The sequence below is a fragment of the Poecilia reticulata genome, chromosome 5 (genome assembly GCF_904066995.2).
Source record: "Poecilia reticulata chromosome 5, P_reticulata-male-v2, whole genome shotgun sequence".
NCBI lineage: Eukaryota > Metazoa > Chordata > Actinopteri > Cyprinodontiformes > Poeciliidae > Poecilia > Poecilia reticulata.
The window spans coordinates 5,168,103-5,185,321 of NC_088834.1; the positions used below are offsets into that span (position 1 = coordinate 5,168,103).

The window sequence follows — 17,219 nt, forward strand, 5'->3', positions numbered from 1 at the left end:
CACACCCCTCTGCAGCGGTGGGCTGGGATTGAAATGATTTGGTTTGAAGAGGCCTTTTATCCAATCGCACAACAAATACACTTTGAGTAATATTTAAAACAAAATAACTTTCTTTGCAGAGTAAGAAATCTTAACAGGTTAATACAAGACTAAGGAAAGATGTAATGCCAACCCAATCCTCAACACAGCACCTAATTCTTTTTTAAATGCTCCCCTGTCCTGCCGTCCCTGATCATCCATCTTCCTCCTCCTCACTTTTACTGGTCCCTCCTTTACAACTGCATTCCAACACTAACCCTCTGCAGCAGACAAAGTTGCAGACAGTAGCAGACAAGAACAAAGATAAAACTTTAAAGCACTTTTGCAAGGAATTCATTGAATTACAACACAAATATAATGGCAAAATTAATTTAAGAAAGTTGATAAACACACAGGTAGTGATTACTGACTATTTGTATTTTTCTTGAGCTTTTACAAAACGCTATAAATTGATGAAACAACAGAACAGAAGACCACTAGATGTAAAGTTTGTATATTCAAATATTATATTTTCAACTTTGAACATAAACTTTCTCCTATTTTATTTTTCTTTTGCAATAAAGTAATGAATCTTTTTCTGGTCAGCCAAAAATATGGGTTGATTTTTAATCAAATTGACACATTTTAAGTAAGTTGCATTGACTTTTGCCTTTATAAAACAAAGTGAACTAACAGAAGACATAGCTCCCCAAATCATCACTGAATGTAGAAACTTTACACTGGACCTCAAGCTGCTTGGGTTCTGTGCCTCTCCTCTGCTCCCTCAGAACTCTGGCACATTGATTTCTAACTAAAATGCTACATTTACTTTCACCTGGCAAGAGGACTTTGGATCACCAAGCGACAGTTTGGAAATGCCCAGGTAAGACATTTCTAATACTGTCTGGGTCCAGAAGTTGCTTCTCACAAGGAATATGACATTTGGTTGCTCTTGACCCTCTGACTCTGCTACATTATTCTGAATGTCACCCCTACATGCTTAAATGGGCTGTCAAGGCTGTGGTTACTATTGTTGCTTGTGCACCTTTTCCTACCACATTTGTCCTTCCACTCAGTCTTCCATCAATATGTTTGGACACAGCACAGCACACTGTACAATCAGCTTCTTTGAGAATGCCTCTTTGTGGTTTACCCACCATGTGAAGTCTCTTTGCCTGTAGTTAGACTGCTGTTGAATCAGTATTTTCCCTGACTTAACAGGGGAAATACTGTTTCCCTGTTATACAGTTAGCTGTTATACTGTTAGCAATTGGGTTGTTAACAGTATAACATGCTTCCTTTTAACATTAACATTTTTTGAGAAACTGAATGTATGGTTTTCATCGTGTTAGTCATGATTATTGAAATTAATAATCAGAGTAAGACCTGAAATGTATCACCTTATGTAATGAACCAGTTGAATATTTATGTTAAAATAACATTAACAGAAAAAAATGTTATGAACATCTTCTTTGTTACCAAATGTATGCCACTTTAATTTCTGCCAACAAGCAGCTGATCACTGAGAAATTTGTTTGTAAGACATAAAAGGTAAGAAATTGTGCTTTTCTTGGAGCTGTAACTGTCAGGGACTGCAAGGCAATTTTACATTAACAACAGAAAAGGTAATCCATGTCAAAATTGTTCAAGATGAGTTCAACTTAAATGAATCAAAACTGAATAACTTTTTAAAGGTGAAATTTCCACATATCAACAAAATATAAAGAACTTTCATGAAGAGAAACTCAAAACGTCAATATTCAAAAAGGCACAAAGTCAATCCTTTAAACAAAACAAAAGTTAACAATGAAATGACAATTAGCCACATCAAAGAACATGTTATTAATTAAAAACAATTGCTCATAAAAAGGCAGATTTTGATTTTATCGATATCCATGTCTAATTTTGAGATATGGTTGAAAATCAATAATCTACAAGTATACAACAGATATAATAAATATAACAAGACAGTATTTCCCAGTTTAAATACTCTCAAAGGGATCATTGAAATAAAATGTTACTTTGATATGTTCAATACTTGATTTAGCCAATTTTAAAGCAAGTTATATCTGTGCTGTTGGTCCAAACACTTTTCACTTTTAGTTTTTTTTTTGTGTTACTTCTATAAACCCAGAAACAAGCCTAAGTTTGGCATTGAGTGACTTTTGATGAGGTAGAGTATGACAGTGCACAAAGTCAGACTAAAAGCTGAAAACACAGACTGATAACAGTACGAGCAGAAGACCTGGAGGGAGGTGAGAACAGAGCAGCTGTCTCCATGACAGAGTGCTTAAATTTGAAGTAATTACATTTTCAAACATCCATTCTTTTTAGCTCTGGCTGGCATTCGGTGTAAGTCACTGTGTAGGTTTGTCTGGCACATAAATTTTACTTACTGCATGTGTGCAATGGGAAAAAGTCTACAGCTTTTGTCTGTAGAACCATCAGCTCAATTTCAGATCATCATTAATAACGGGGTCGTATCTGACAGAAAAAATCAATAAACGAACATATATTGTGGTGACTCTGCTGAAAGGAGGTAAGTAATATGAAAATGTATCTTCTGCTAATCTCAACCATCTAAAGTTTTCTTATTTTCTCCTATTCTGTCTAGTTTGGTGGTTATTTATTAATGGAAAACAATTGTTGCGCTTCAGAAAAAGTTAAAAAGGATTTTAGACTTTGGATATTAGGCAGGAGACAGACAAGTTAGGAAAAACTAATAATATGTGACAATAATCTGATTAATAATGAGTGACAGCAAACAGGAAACTTAGATGTTGAGAAAGGTTGATTGAAAGCGCAAGGAGCTGGTGGACCTCATTTAATGTGGCCCATGTTGGTTTAATTTTCTTTCTCCCTTGATGAGGTACACGTTATTTAAAAAAACTGCATTTTGTGTTTGTTTATGTTGTCTCTGATTAATATTTAAACCAAGTTGATACTGTGAAGCAATGAAGTGTAACAAACATGGAAAAACAATAGGAAACCAGGAAGGGAGCAAAAACTTTTTCACACCAGTGTAGCTGTAATGGGAGCATGAATGAGCAGCTGGGCTGGCTAATAAACACAGAATTATACAAGCTTTACAGGGAAAAACAAAACAGAACATGACTAATGACCAAGAGTGGATCTACAACCGAAAGCTAAAGTGACAACAAAACATAATGGATATGGGATCGTGATATGAATTGTGTGGAGGGAGAAAAGCTTCTCCTGGTTTTTCCCAGCCGATCAACAAGAAGTTTTTGGGTTTTTTTCAGTGAATGGAAAAGTTACAGCTGTACATATTCACATAATCAATTCCCCTCGTCATTTAATAATATACTTAAAATGCTGCAGATTTTAGTAAATTAAAACATTATAATTTGCACCTGCTTATATACCAAGAGTACATGAAAGACAATTCAGGTATTTGCAGACGGCTGTGACTCCGAACTCCTAAAAATACTTGTGGTCCACTTCAGTTAAACATTGTAATCTTAAATGACAATGTGATATAATTTTATATCAGTTTAAGTTTGTCTTATTGTGCAAAGTTAATAATTTATGTATTTCGTCAGAAATAAGTAAAACCTTTCTGGTGTAAAACCAGCATGGATCCTAGGAAAGCCTAAATTAGAATATGAAACCTCCCATCCAAATACTCTTTATCTCCAAGTAGAGTTTTAGATTTGATCAAGCCAGCTTTTACAAACAAAGTTTTGCTATGTTAAACAGCATTTGCCCACTAGGTGGTTGAGGAGCAAAGAAAAAAGTTAGTGAAGCATCACAGGATGCCGAGAATCATAAAAGCAAATGTAACCTAACAAAACGCAAGAGACCGAACAAATGCTGTAAAACAAACACTGTGAATGGCATAAAAAACTGATTTAAGGTAACATAACTACTGAGATAAATATTATAATTGCACAGTGGTCAGGAATGGTCTTACACCCAATGAACCACTCAACACACCTGCCTGTACGGATACACATTAGCCCATAAACTTGAAAATTGAGCTTGAGAACTATTTTCACGTCTTCATGCTTGGCGAATATTTGCATTAAGAAAGGTTTCTTTCATCCTGCCAAATGGACCCAGTCTCCAGCTTTCCAGCCTTTGCAGATGGTCAGTATGGTACCCAACTGACTCTGCAAAGGGGGCGTTCATTGAAATGAATTTCTATTACAGAAAACTGGCTGGCTCGAATAAATCATAATAAAAATGGAACTTGTGGCCTGTCATCTCTCAAAGATCGGCTACCTTGGGACACTGCTGAAACCTCTCCTATCATATGCCCCAGTGAAGCAGAGACGATGGGAAAGAGCATGGAGAGGATTTCTGTGCCAGAGGGAAAGATTTTGAAAGAGATTAAAATACAGTTCACTTTTTAAAGTCATCCTCTTTTTAGGAGTGGAGGCTTACAGATAGAGCTGCAGTTTTTTTGTCTCCTGCTTTTTTTTATACTGCAGACATGTCTGAATGTTACTTTATCGCTGTGACCATCGCTTCTGAATTATGCTGATAAATCATACACGTCAAATGGGAAAAGATAGACTGGTGGTTTGAAACAGCTATTTCATGTTTAGTCAGACCCCAAAGGTGTGCATGACAGCACGCCTTTTGGGAATATTTCTTGTTTCCAACAGAAATTAAGCATATTTTCTTGTCAAAATGCAACTGTCAGAATTAGTTTTTATTTTTAAATGAAAATTCAAGTAACAAAAACAATGAATCAAATCTGCTGTTTTGTATAATCAAATGTCAGTCTTCATTCACAAGATGAATTTAAGTACGAAAAGTTTGCCAGATTTTTATTAGTATCTAAAATCTCTCTTATTAGTTTCATGCCAGTTCTATTAATGTATTTCTGGTTTTCTTAATTCAATAGTTCTTACAATGTTGTATTAGTTCCATTGCAGCAACAAGGTCGTGGGTTTAGATCCTAGGAGGAGCCGTTCTGCGTGGAGTTTGCCTCAAGTTTCACTAATTACTCAGATTTGTCTCACCATCCTAAACTAATAGCACGTTCGGTTATTTGGAGATTCTACATCACCATTTTCTGAGTCAGTGTGAATGGTTAGTTTTCATGAAGACTAATTAGCTCAAACTGAGGTAGGTTCGTGTAAATGCAAACAAAGGTTAGCACGAGTTTTTGATCTGTGATCATTTTTGCTTGTTAAAACAGCTTGTTAAATATTACAGCAGACCAAAAAAGTTCTAGAAGGGTTGAATGTTAAAAGCTCTTTGACGCAAACAAATGGCTGCCTGATTACAGCTAAATAAGAGGAAGTTGGTTAAATTTAGTTCTACATTTAAATGGAAGCAAATGTAGAGATACAAGAGCTGAGAAGTGATTCGAGAATAAACAGGTTTGATCAGTAGTGTTGCAGAATGAAGTAATTGCAATTAGGAGGAAAATATACTCACGCAAGAATAAAGAGAATTGCATTCATGATAATTATACATTTTTGCTTCAGTGTTATCTGCACTCTTGCAGAGGTCAAAAATGAAATATAAAAACAGATCAAGGGAACTGAGGTTAATGATGTTCCACCTTTTAATTATTAATGGGTAAATAGAAAGATTTAATAGACTTAAAATATTATATTTAAAACTAAAGCAAATAAACCATGCATAAAAATAGTTTATAAAATATAGTTTTCAGAAAATGATAAAGAAATTAAGAATTTCACATGTATGTCAGTATTAAAGTCTGTATAAGATTGCTTGTTGTAAAACATAAGCCCAAAAGATTGCGAGAAACATTCAGAGTGACAGTTTCTTTGAAGCACACAGTGATGTACTAAATTTAATGGCTGTATTATCAATAAATCATTTCTTCAAGTACACTGACCTAAGATGAAGAGATGAAAATAGCATACAGCCATCTCTGAATATGTGGGGTTAGAAAAAGGGCAAAGCAGATGAAAAAGTAGATTACATCTGGAAATATTTCAGTCTGAACTTTAAATCCTGGCATGTTGTAATTTTTGGAGAAAGTAATACAAAATGAGTGGTTAAAATGAAAGAAATATAATGTTAAATGAAAGAAATATAATGTTACACTGTATTTGAAAAGGCAGCTGTATCTTTCTGATTTTTTTGTGTGTTGTCTTTTTGTCGCTTAAATTCTTTAGATCAAAGCTTGTGAGATATATATATATATATATATATAGAGAGAGAGAGAGAGAGAGAGAGAGAGAGAGAGAGAGAGAGAGAGAGAGAGAGAGCTGCAGCTGAATTTAAAACGTATTTGCCATACGTTTTAAATTCGTATTTGCCATAATTTACAAATTCGTTTTCTACATCACTTTGGAGAGGAGAGGATTATCACAGATCAAGTGGTCTGTTCCAGGTCATTTCACAACGTCTCATTTCCTTCAACATTTTCTGAAGAACATAAATCATGAATTCATTAATTAGACTCAGTTGTTTAAGGCCCTGAAAAACTAAAGCGTTGCACTGCCACCTCCATGCTTGACTGTTTATTTAATCTTCATTTTCTGAAACGTTGCTTTAGTTTTATGACAGATGCACCAGGTGCACACCTTACAAAAATGTGTCACATTTTCTTAATCAGTCAGTTGTTTTTTTTTTTTTTTTAATCTCAAGAATCATAAATATGTTTTTTGAGAAAAATGTGATGAGGCCTCTGTTCACTTTGCATAGCAGTTGTTTTTGCATTGGAACTGTCCTCTGGCTGCCATTTTCACTCAGCTGCTTGCTGAATCATGAAAAGTGCCTAACTGAGGCAGGTTAGGTGTGTGCTGCTTTAGCTGTTGCTGAGGGGTTTTTTGTGATGTCCAGGATGAGTCATCACTGTGCTCTTAGAGGAATCTTGCTAGGTCAGCCCCTGCTGGGAAGGGTCACCATTTTCTGCTTTCTCTACTTGTGGATAAATGCCCACAACTGGGGTTCACTGGAGCATCAATCCTAATGTCTCAATATATTTTATCTGATATTCAAATTAGTTTGATGATCTTAAACATTTACGTCTGACAAAAAAGCAAAAACTGGAGAAATCAATAAGGTGGTGAGGGTTATTCTGATTGATTCAAAGTTGTTTTGATGTTATGAAAGTGTGGAAGAGCTCTTAGCCAATGGAAAATGATTTGATTTGGTCAGAAACAACCTAGGAATGTCCATGATGGAGGTCTTACAAAAAATGGTGCTTATTTATACATTGTTGCCATATTTACAATGCCATAAAGGCCTCCAAAACAGACCTTACATGTTATAAATACTAATTTCACAGTTCATCCTTTGAAAACAAAATACAGCTGAAAGAAACTTTTTCCAGTCGGATGAGAAAAACCGAGTTGCTCAGTCAAATAAAACAGAAATATTTAACAACACTGATCCTTTATTGACTGTTATGTGCTCTTAGTATCATGTTGTGCAGCTATTTTCTCTGAGCACAACTGGTATATTGCAGCTATAAACATAAAGACAGTCTTACAATTGTCTTAGTAAACACTTTCATCTATTCTTGAGAAAAATTAGCTCTTTACCAGATGTGTAAAACCATGTTGCTAGTCTCAAAAGAGGATCTATGAATGGATTCAAACGCTTCGTCTTAAAGCACTGGAGACTGGTTCTTGGAAAAGAAAGAGAACCAAAAAGCTGAACCATATGCAAGTCTTGCACTTATAACCCAATAAAATATCATTAGTGATTTTTTTTTTTCAACAATTCCACACCGGCCATACAGTCTCAGGTAAGAATAATTGCATTTCTTTCCCAGTTTGCTATACCTGAAAATGTGGAACCTAATGTAGTCCTAGAATATATGTAGAGAACAAGTTCTAAACACCGTTTTTATGTTGTATTACGTACACGAGTTATCTCATTAAGCACCGAATATATTTTGATCTCATATTTAAATTTTGTTCATAGTTTTTGAAAGTTAAAACATAAACTACGAGAAGTTTCAAAGATGACAAGAAGTTGCCATAAACAAACAAACAAACAAACAAACAAAAAATACAGAAATACTTTGAAAAAGCAGAGAAATGCAGATTTAAACAAAAAATGCTTGTCATACTGATGGTTAGAGTGAGCTAACCAGGCAAAAATACCAGATATGTAAGCAAGCTCATGGCAATTGTCAAAGATGTTGTAGAGCTGAATTGTCATGACTCTTGTTATTTGTATTCAACAGTGACATTCTGCTGCAGAGGGTGTGGTGGTGAGTTATAAAGTAACTTAGTGTTACATAACGCTACTTTTGTACTGTTCAACACCTCAAAAGACCTGTGGGAAACAGAGTAAGCCCTCTTGTTGCTGCTGCAGCAGCTATCTCCCATAAGCCTATTTAATACCTACCCCTTCAAACACAGTGCTAGTATAAGTCAAAGGTTAATGAAAGGGCACCTGGTTGGGAAGATGAAGACATGGTAGCAGCGAGAGCAAAAGGGATTAGCCCTGTTCTTATATCAAAGGGATCCCCAGCCATAAGGGCTCAATCTGGATTTTGTGTGGAAATCTGACTCCATTGCAGAGATATTGGTTCCAAAAGCTTGAATCCTCATCTTCTCTCATATCCTTCACTCTCATACATAACAATGTGCAAACTTGCAGTTGAAACAGAGTATAATGCATAAGACTGTGAGGTGTCTAAAGGTAGGGTCATGTCCCTCAGGAAGAAAGTTTTGAAGCAAAAGGATAATATTGGAAAAAGGTTGATCAATTCTGATTAACGTTTTCACTGTTCAGTGAGTAAACAATTTTCACCTATGTTTTGCTCCAGCTCAGTTATATTTAGGAGGAACACATTAGATCATTTAAATTACAGTTCAGACTGAAAACAACCATTGTTCTGTAAAAATCACTTCATATATACAGGTCCTTCTAAAAAAATTAGCATATTGTGATAAAGTTCATTATTTTGCATCATGTAATGATAAAAAAATAAACTGTCAAATCTTTTAGATTCATTGCACACCAACTGAAATATTTCAGGTCTTTTATTGTTTTAATACTGATGATTTTGGCATACAGCTCATGAAAACCCAACATCCCTGTCTCAAAAAATTAGCATATTTCATCCGACCAATAAAAGAAAAATGTTTTAATGCCAAAAAAGTCAACCTTCAAATAATTATGTTCAGTGATGCACTCAATACTTGGTCGGGAATCATTTTTGCAGAAATGACTGCTTCAATGTGGCAATGTAATGAATCTAAAATATATTAATTGTTATCATTACATTATGGAAAATAATGAACTTTATCACAATATGTTAATTGTTTGAGAAGGACCTGTACACTGGAAGAAAACAAATATACATAATCCAGGCTGTGTAACTTTTTACCATCTCTCTACATTCATCGTTTTGTGAAGAGGAACAGTTTCTGCCTTTCATCCTTGGAATGACCTTAACGCTATTAGACAACTCTTCATCCAAACTGAAAGACTGGCAACAGATCCAAATGCTACAGAAACAGAAGGAGGTTCTGTGAGACGAGACATAAGTTAGACCTGAAGTGACAAACTCTATTCTTCTTTCTAATGTGGTGGCTATCTAGCAGGGGACAATGTGACTCATCACAAAGGTTGTCCAAAAATCAATCTGCACTCATCATTTTGTTTTTAGAAAACAGAACAGGCCTTTGAGAAACCTTCAATTTCCAGGTTTGCAGATTTCTCAAGATTTGTGATCCTTTTTCATTCTCTGATGAGCAAAGTATTTATTAGAATTCCCCGTTTTTGTGAGTTGCTTCAATTTTATATGCACAATTTCTTCAGCTTCAGTTAATTAGTTAGTAGATATCGTTTGGCTGACAGTATTTTTTATTGTATTTTTTCTGAATCTGTGAAATACAGAAACCTAGAATTTATTTTAATAGGATGCACATAGCTTGCTCCATATAATTTATAGATTTTTCTTTTTCTTTTGCTGCTCACCTGCTGAGTTTGTTTTATAGCTGGAGCCAGATGCTTCATCATCTGCTTGTAAAAATGATCATATACTTATCATTTTAAATACTCAGCGTCTTTTCCATTGTACTCAATAGGACTCTACTGTGGAGTACAGGGTTCACTGCCAAACACAGTAGTGAGCTCAGCACATTTTTTAAAGTATCCTTACACAGGATCAGACTTGTTTAACTTCCAGGGGATTTTCATCTAATTTTAAATACAAAAGAATGCTTCCATGGCTTGAAAAAATGTCCACACAGTGATTTAATACTGACCCAGTTCTACATGGAAAACTTGATCCAAAATGTTTGGTTTTAGTATTTGGTTAACATGCATCTAATCTCGCTTCCTTTTTTTATTTCAATTTAAAATGTCACAGATCGAGATTTTAGAAAAGTATTCCTCTTTTCTTTGTGTGTACTTAATAAGTTTCACTTTGAATATTCTACTCATACCTATGATACATAGTTACAAAATGCAAAGAACACATCAGGTCCAGGTTAGTATCCTCTCTACTGGAGAGCCGGGCAGCCTACATATCCGTGCATGAGATTTTATGTGAAGTCTAAGTAAAAATAATGAAGATAGACATGAAATTAAATCTTTGCAAGAGTTACTTATAGTATACATTGTTATTTACACATGTTAGCAGTTTTAGTTTACATGTTGCTTTTTCTGCAGCTCAATATAAACATAAACAGTCAAACAAAGGATTTCCAATATTAGTTCCCATTAACTTTAGTAACTTATTATTTGTAGTAAACCAAATGCATACATCTTACAAATTTAGATTTAAAGTAATCTTTAAATTTCACCAACATGTCTCTTCTGACTAGAAGTGTTATTAATGTGCCTGTGTTTTATTAATTATGAAGATTTCCCACTTGGATTTAATTTTAAATTAAAAGTTAGATTACGTTAGATCTAAAAGAAAACTACTTTTGACAACAGAAATTTGGCCTTAATGAAAAGCATGTTTATTACATAGCTGAATTGAATCTGTCCAATGAGAGTGGTCATTATTTAATAAAAAAGACTTATGAACTGACTTGAGACCCTGTCTGTGTCCGAACAAAAAACAGCTTTGTACCACTTCCATAATAGACATAACTCTTTGCCACATCTTCCTCTTGACATTGTTCAAGGACTGACTGCAGAGGACATAGTTCTTTGTCATAACACCTTACGTCCCGGGAACTATTGTATGCGGACTGGGACACATTCCTATGTCACAGTAATAATAAAAACAAGAAACAACTCTAGTTTATATTGTCTGACTGCTAACCAAAACAGACTGTGTTCATAGTTCTTGGAAATTTCTTCTACTTTCTTTTTTATGTCATTTTATACGGGTCTGTCTGAAATCCTCCTTTGTTCAACTTAGTCAACATAGTTGTCTAACATTCTCACACGCATTTAAAGGTGCAAACTCTGATACAAAACATTCCCATTGACCGACATTATGTGTTGTTTTTTAGTTACATTTCTGTGGCTTAACATTGTTCACTTCTTGTGACTCACCCATGTGGTCACCCTGTGGTGCTATATAAAAATGTTGTTTTACTTCCCTAGCTTATATGTATTTTTTCAAAGTTATTGTTTGGCATTTTATTTATTTTCTATTTAAAGGTCTTTGTAAAAATGTTGTCTGAAATGTTAAATGCTCTGAATCAACATCATCATATTCTGTGGCTTTTGACTAAGTAGTGTGATGATAAATGAAAGCTCTAAATCCTTCTGCTATTTTGGAAAAACAGTGCTACATTTCCCTCACATCCACACTCTGACCCACAATAACATGTCTGACATTGGCTCTGATTATCTTTGCATAAGGAGTGGTCTAAAGAAAATGTGTTTCTGTGTGAAGGCTGAAGGGAATTGTTTTGGCAGAGATGGATCGGCTTCTCTGTAGCCATCTTTATAAATTGGATATGGCAGCATAATTCAGAGCTACTTAAACACCTCGCAGTCACTCCCTGTGGTCCCACAGTGTGTCAGCTTTTCTCTAATATGTTCCTCAGAGATAGGCCTTCTGGATTTTCATAAAAGAGCCCAGTTGCTATGAAAGGATTTTAATGGATTTACAGGAAGTCATTAACATTAGGCGCCAGTGTTTGTCTAAGGTGCTATTATCATGGGATGTCAACAGAATAAATAATGTCATTCCTATTTATCTCTCTGCTCGTTGCCTTGTAAAATTCTGTGACACACACTGTGGTGTGTTACTTTCTTTAATCTTTTTCAGATGTATTGGGTCTATTGGGACAGCTGAAATAAACCTTTTTCATAAAAAGACATTGACGGATTACTTGTGTGAGACTGGTGCTTAATCAAAGTGAATTGTTCATTAATCTGAAGTGGCTTGTATTGCTGTACATTTATGCAGATCTGAAAGGTGTATCAACTAAAATGGGTTAGAATTTTTAGAAATAAATTTATCTGAATGGCAAACACCTGTAACAAAAGGGAATGACAACAACACACTAAAGAGTAGGGGTGTAGTGATACAATAATTTTACGATACGATATTCTGGCCACAATACGATATCAATATTTGTACGATATGTATCACGATATTTGTCGAGCAATACAATTCGATATGGTTTAGTGCATTTTTACGATTTTCTGAAATATTTTAGAAGGACGGAGTGATTTTTGTGACATTTTGTAAACACAAAATGTCACTTGAATTCAGTTAACTGAAAACTTATTAACAGCACAATACCTGACTCTGATTGGACAGTCTAACAGTCTGCAGCTGGACAAAATGAATCAAAGATGCAGTGAAAGAATTAGTTTCTGTCATTTAATTCATGTGGATTTTACATAAAACTTAAAAGTTTAAACGGTAATCCAGGAGCAGAGTGGGGAGATTATCAGCCTCTGTAGACTCTCAATATGCAAATGATTGCACTTATGTTTTTTTCTTTTGGACACTGTGGCTGCATTTTTACTCCAAAATTAGTCCAAAATCTTTTGGACTATGGGGAAGAAGGCTTTTCTACCTAGGCTCCCGGAGTTAGCCGTGGCTGTAAGCTGTTTACTACTAGCTGCTAAAGTAGGGGCTCCGCCTCACCCCGTAGTGATCGACTCCCTGTAGCTACGCAGCGCCGCTATTCCCTACCTTGGATCTCTTGAGTAGCTGCCTCTCAGACTGCCAGGATCTCATAGTTCTCTCAGTTTCTGATACTCTTTGTCTGCTGCTAATAAGAATAATCGATCAGCCATTCTTACCATGGAAATCCTCACTGCGCCGCGAATTCCGGCTGCGGGTTTTTCCTCTTCGGTCTTCCTGCTCAAAACACAGCGCCGCTGCGGATGTTATCAACCCATGTTCTTTCTTCAAGTAATCCTTTATATACAGAACAGAAACCACTAAGCTAAAAACTAATTACGAAGTGAATGCTACCAGTCGAAATTTGCATTAATTTCGCGATCTCACTGCTTTTGCAGCTGCTCCGTTCGCGCCGTTACTCCTTTCCGCTTCTCGGTTCCGCTTCTCTTTCACGGTTAATTGCGCAACTTTACTTCGTTTCTCAGCAACAAAATACAGCCGTTGTTATTTATTGAAGATTTTACATGTCCAAAAACACAGGAATCTAATGTTTCGTTTCGTTTTGTACGTTTGGAAGCTCATTCCCTCTCACATAACCGGAAAAGCCGGGGAATGGCGGCGCTTTTGACAATTCTCTGACATTCAGAAAAATATGGTTTACTAATTTTAGCATAACTCCGGTTATACTTGGCCTATTAACACAATTTAAAAACTGGTATGTAGTTTATAATGTGCACTTTAAGTGAGACGGAGTCTTGCTGCTACGCCTTAACAAACTAGACGTTAAAAAGAGCTACAAGGCTATGGACCCCGATGGGTTAACGGATCAATACTCGCGGATGAAAAATCGATACTTTCCGAGTGCGGAAAATATCGATATATATCGCCGAATCGATTTATTTATACAGCCCTACTAAAGAGTCATCTTAATTTCATTTGTGAGTGAAGTTAATCAGTCGGGCCTCCTTTCCAGCACCCTAGAGTAACCTTTCCCGGTTAGGATGAAAGTGTGATCCATTTATAATGGGAACACACTTCCCAGCCCCCTTTCCTAATGGGGACCACCAAGCTAGTCTACTACTCCAACAGTGTTGTCCTGGTCCTTCATGCAACAATTAAGGGGAATGCCAATCATGTCCACAGCCTTCAAAATGTCATGTCAAATCTCATCCGTACCTAGTGACCTGCCACCAGGGACCTTTTAAACTACCCTGACAACGTCTGCGATAGTGATGGAAACATATTCTCATGAGTCTTCAGGTTCACCCTCCTCAGTGGATGACCAGGATTGAGGAAATCCTCAAAGTGCTCCTTATTCCGCCTGACAATGTCCACAGTTGGGTCCAGAGTTCCCCTCCCACAGCATACTTGATTGGGATAGTATCTTTTTCCCTTTTCTGCCAAACGGTTACAAGAACTTTCTTAAAGCCAGCCAAACATCTCAGAGTTTTTCCTTCTGCAACCACTGAAGCTCAGTTCTTCTGGCAAACCGGCAACTGTCAGCTGCTTCAGGAGTCCCCAAAGATAACAAAGCCATAAAGGTCATCTTCTTTAGCCTAACTGCTTCCATCATCCCCGATGATGGGGATGATGGACACATGGGGATTAAAGTCCCCCAGGAGCATCTCTTGAATCCCTCTGAGACGCCTTACAGAGACTCCAAGAAGGCCAGGTAATCTGAAATGCTGTTTTGTGTGGCATGAACACAAATAACAGTCACAGCCTTCCCTCTCGCAACCTGGAGTCACAAATAGATGATTCTCACTCAGCAGAGAAAACTCCACAATCGAGGCATTCAGTCAAGGATTTGTTAATATTGACAGGTCTGCCTTATGCCTCTGTCTTAATGACACTCTGGGGTAGGAGATGATCCAGCCATTCTCCTTCAGCTGACTTCCAGAGCTCAATCTGTGCATAGAGGTGAGGTCAAGTATTTCTAGATGATATCCTTCAACCTTACAGAACAGCTCATCGGTGAGTTGACAGCCCTCAAGCCAGATTATGCCACCAAATGCGAACATCTCATGCCACCAAGAACCCTGCCAACTTGCATTTTACCCAATCCCAATGTGCCTCTCTGTAGATGGTGTAGATGGGGCTTCTCATCGTTTCTTCAGACTGAGCCAAGCTGATGCCCAGTGTGACAGTTGTGTGCAATTAAGGTTTTAGGGTGCCAGCCGTCTGTCTCCTGACATATAAGTGGTTTGATTATGTTTGATGACATTACAACAGGAAACCCACAAAAAGATGTAAGACAAGTATCACCCTAAACATTAAATGAAACAAACCCAATGACCACAATTTTTACCACAAGTCTCAAATGTATTTATACACTAAAAAAAATTGTTTATACAATAATAATTGATTTTTTTTTACTTAAAGAAAGACATGACTCAAGCCTCATTCAGTACAGGTTTTTTCCTCACCAGTCCAATCCCTTCAAAAATTAACCAACTCCGGAGGCCCAAACAGTGCACAGCGGCACAACAAGCACTGTGCTCAGCGGCACGCAAAGTTTAGCAACCTGCAGCAGGAACTTCACATATAAACAGGTTATTGTTTTTACTCACAGTATCAGCGTTTGGGAATACACTTGATCCAAAGGGAAGGCTTCTGTTGTGAGCCAGACGAGTTGTCAGACTTCTGTCTCTGCTGCCGCGCTTCATTTAAAAACTTTCAAAGGGACGTTCAACTGGAAACAACTGGGTTTGGCTGCCACCATGGCGAAGGCTGTAACGCTTCAAAAGGAAACGGGACCTAGCGGTGAGTGTCATTTGTGCATATGTGACCGGTCCAACCTTTAACTCTGGGTTGACCGTCTTTTATTTTGTCTGTTTGACATATCAAAAATAAAAAGTATTACATCTAGTCTAACACACCTCCCTCCTGCTAGCTCGGTGTAGCATTCAACCTCCTCCTGCATGCGTCAGGCTATGTGGCGCTGCGTGAGGTGCGTTCAAGTGCAATAGCATAAACTCACTGCTCAGTCCAAATAGGTACTAATAAAAAATAACTAATTTACATAACACATAATGACTTATTTGGTGGAATTTGAAGCTTAATTATAAAGTAATATATTGTTACACATAATATTTAATGGTGAGTAGTCAGGCTGTCACAACAGGAGCCAAAGCTCCATCAAGAGTCTTCCTCACTCACTCCTAATATCTACCTCCAAGAGGGTGCCACAGTCTCTCAAATATGGGTGAGGTTTGATCAGCATTGGAATATTTGAGTCCCTCTTAGTTTGACCCTTTCTCTAAGATCAGTTTGCCTTGGGAGATTACCAGGAGCTAAAGCTCCCAACACCCTAACCCCAAAGATCAGAGGGGTACACTAGCCCACCACCATGGTGGGAATAAAAATTACTATAACTCATTTTCTTCAACACTATAGAATTCCTATTACAGAAATTAGTCTATTCTTTAACAATATCTTTGCACGTGGTACTGAATTGTTTTTTTAAACTAAATTACAGATAACATGTCTCACAGAATCCCTGTGCATGCGTGGGTTTTCTACGGGTACTCCGGTTTCCTCCCACAGTCCAAAAACATGACTGTCAGGTTAATTGGTCTCTCCAAATTGCCCCTAGGTGTGAGTGTGTGTGTGCATGGTTGTCTGTCCTGTGTGTCTCTGTGTTGCCCTGCGACAGACTGGCGACCTGTCTGGGGTGTACCCCGCCTCTCGCCCGAAACGTTAGCTGGAGATGGGCACCAGCAACCCTCCCGACCCCATTAAGTGACAAGGGTGCAAGAAAATGGATGGATGGATGGATGTCTCACAGAAAACCCAGATATGTTAAACCTGCATTGTCATAGGCCTGTGGTATACAGTCCAAAATAATCTAAGCAAACTAACACAACTGTCTTAATGTAAAACCAGAACAACACAAGAAAAACAACACAAGAAAAACAACATCTCGATAGTTTACAGCTTAGCTTGGTTATAGTTTGCAAAAGTTAATCTTGAAGGGTTGTATTGCTGTTTTTTGTGTGTTTGTTTCTACAGCATAATATTTGAAATAGTTGGTTATCTGTGTTTTTATTCTGGATTGTTACCCTTGAAATGGCAATATTTATACTTTAGTGTCAGAGATTAAAAGTCCTTCCTACCAAAGTCCTCATAAACTTTCTAACACAGCATTTCTCTAAAAATGAGCAAAAGTTTAAAACAACCAGTGAACAATGAATGAATAACAAAACATTAAAATTATCTTAATTTTGGCCAGTATTATCTG

At 36.8% G+C, this 17,219-nt stretch overlaps 1 long non-coding RNA gene across 2 annotated transcripts in view; it reads right to left on the reverse strand.

Annotated features, from left to right (window-relative positions):
- LOC145551638 (uncharacterized) overlaps positions 1 to 15,960 on the reverse strand; it is a 41,615-nt gene extending 25,655 nt beyond the window's left edge. The window contains exons 1-2 of one of the 2 annotated variants that reach the window (XR_014087509.1): positions 15,859 to 15,960; positions 15,550 to 15,717 (exon numbers count right to left, since the gene is read on the reverse strand). This is a non-coding gene — a long non-coding RNA (uncharacterized LOC145551638). Of the gene's footprint in view, positions 1 to 15,549 lie in introns of both variants that reach the window. The other variant, XR_014087508.1, reaches the window with a different exon arrangement.
- Positions 15,961 to 17,219: the final 1,259 nt, after the last annotated feature.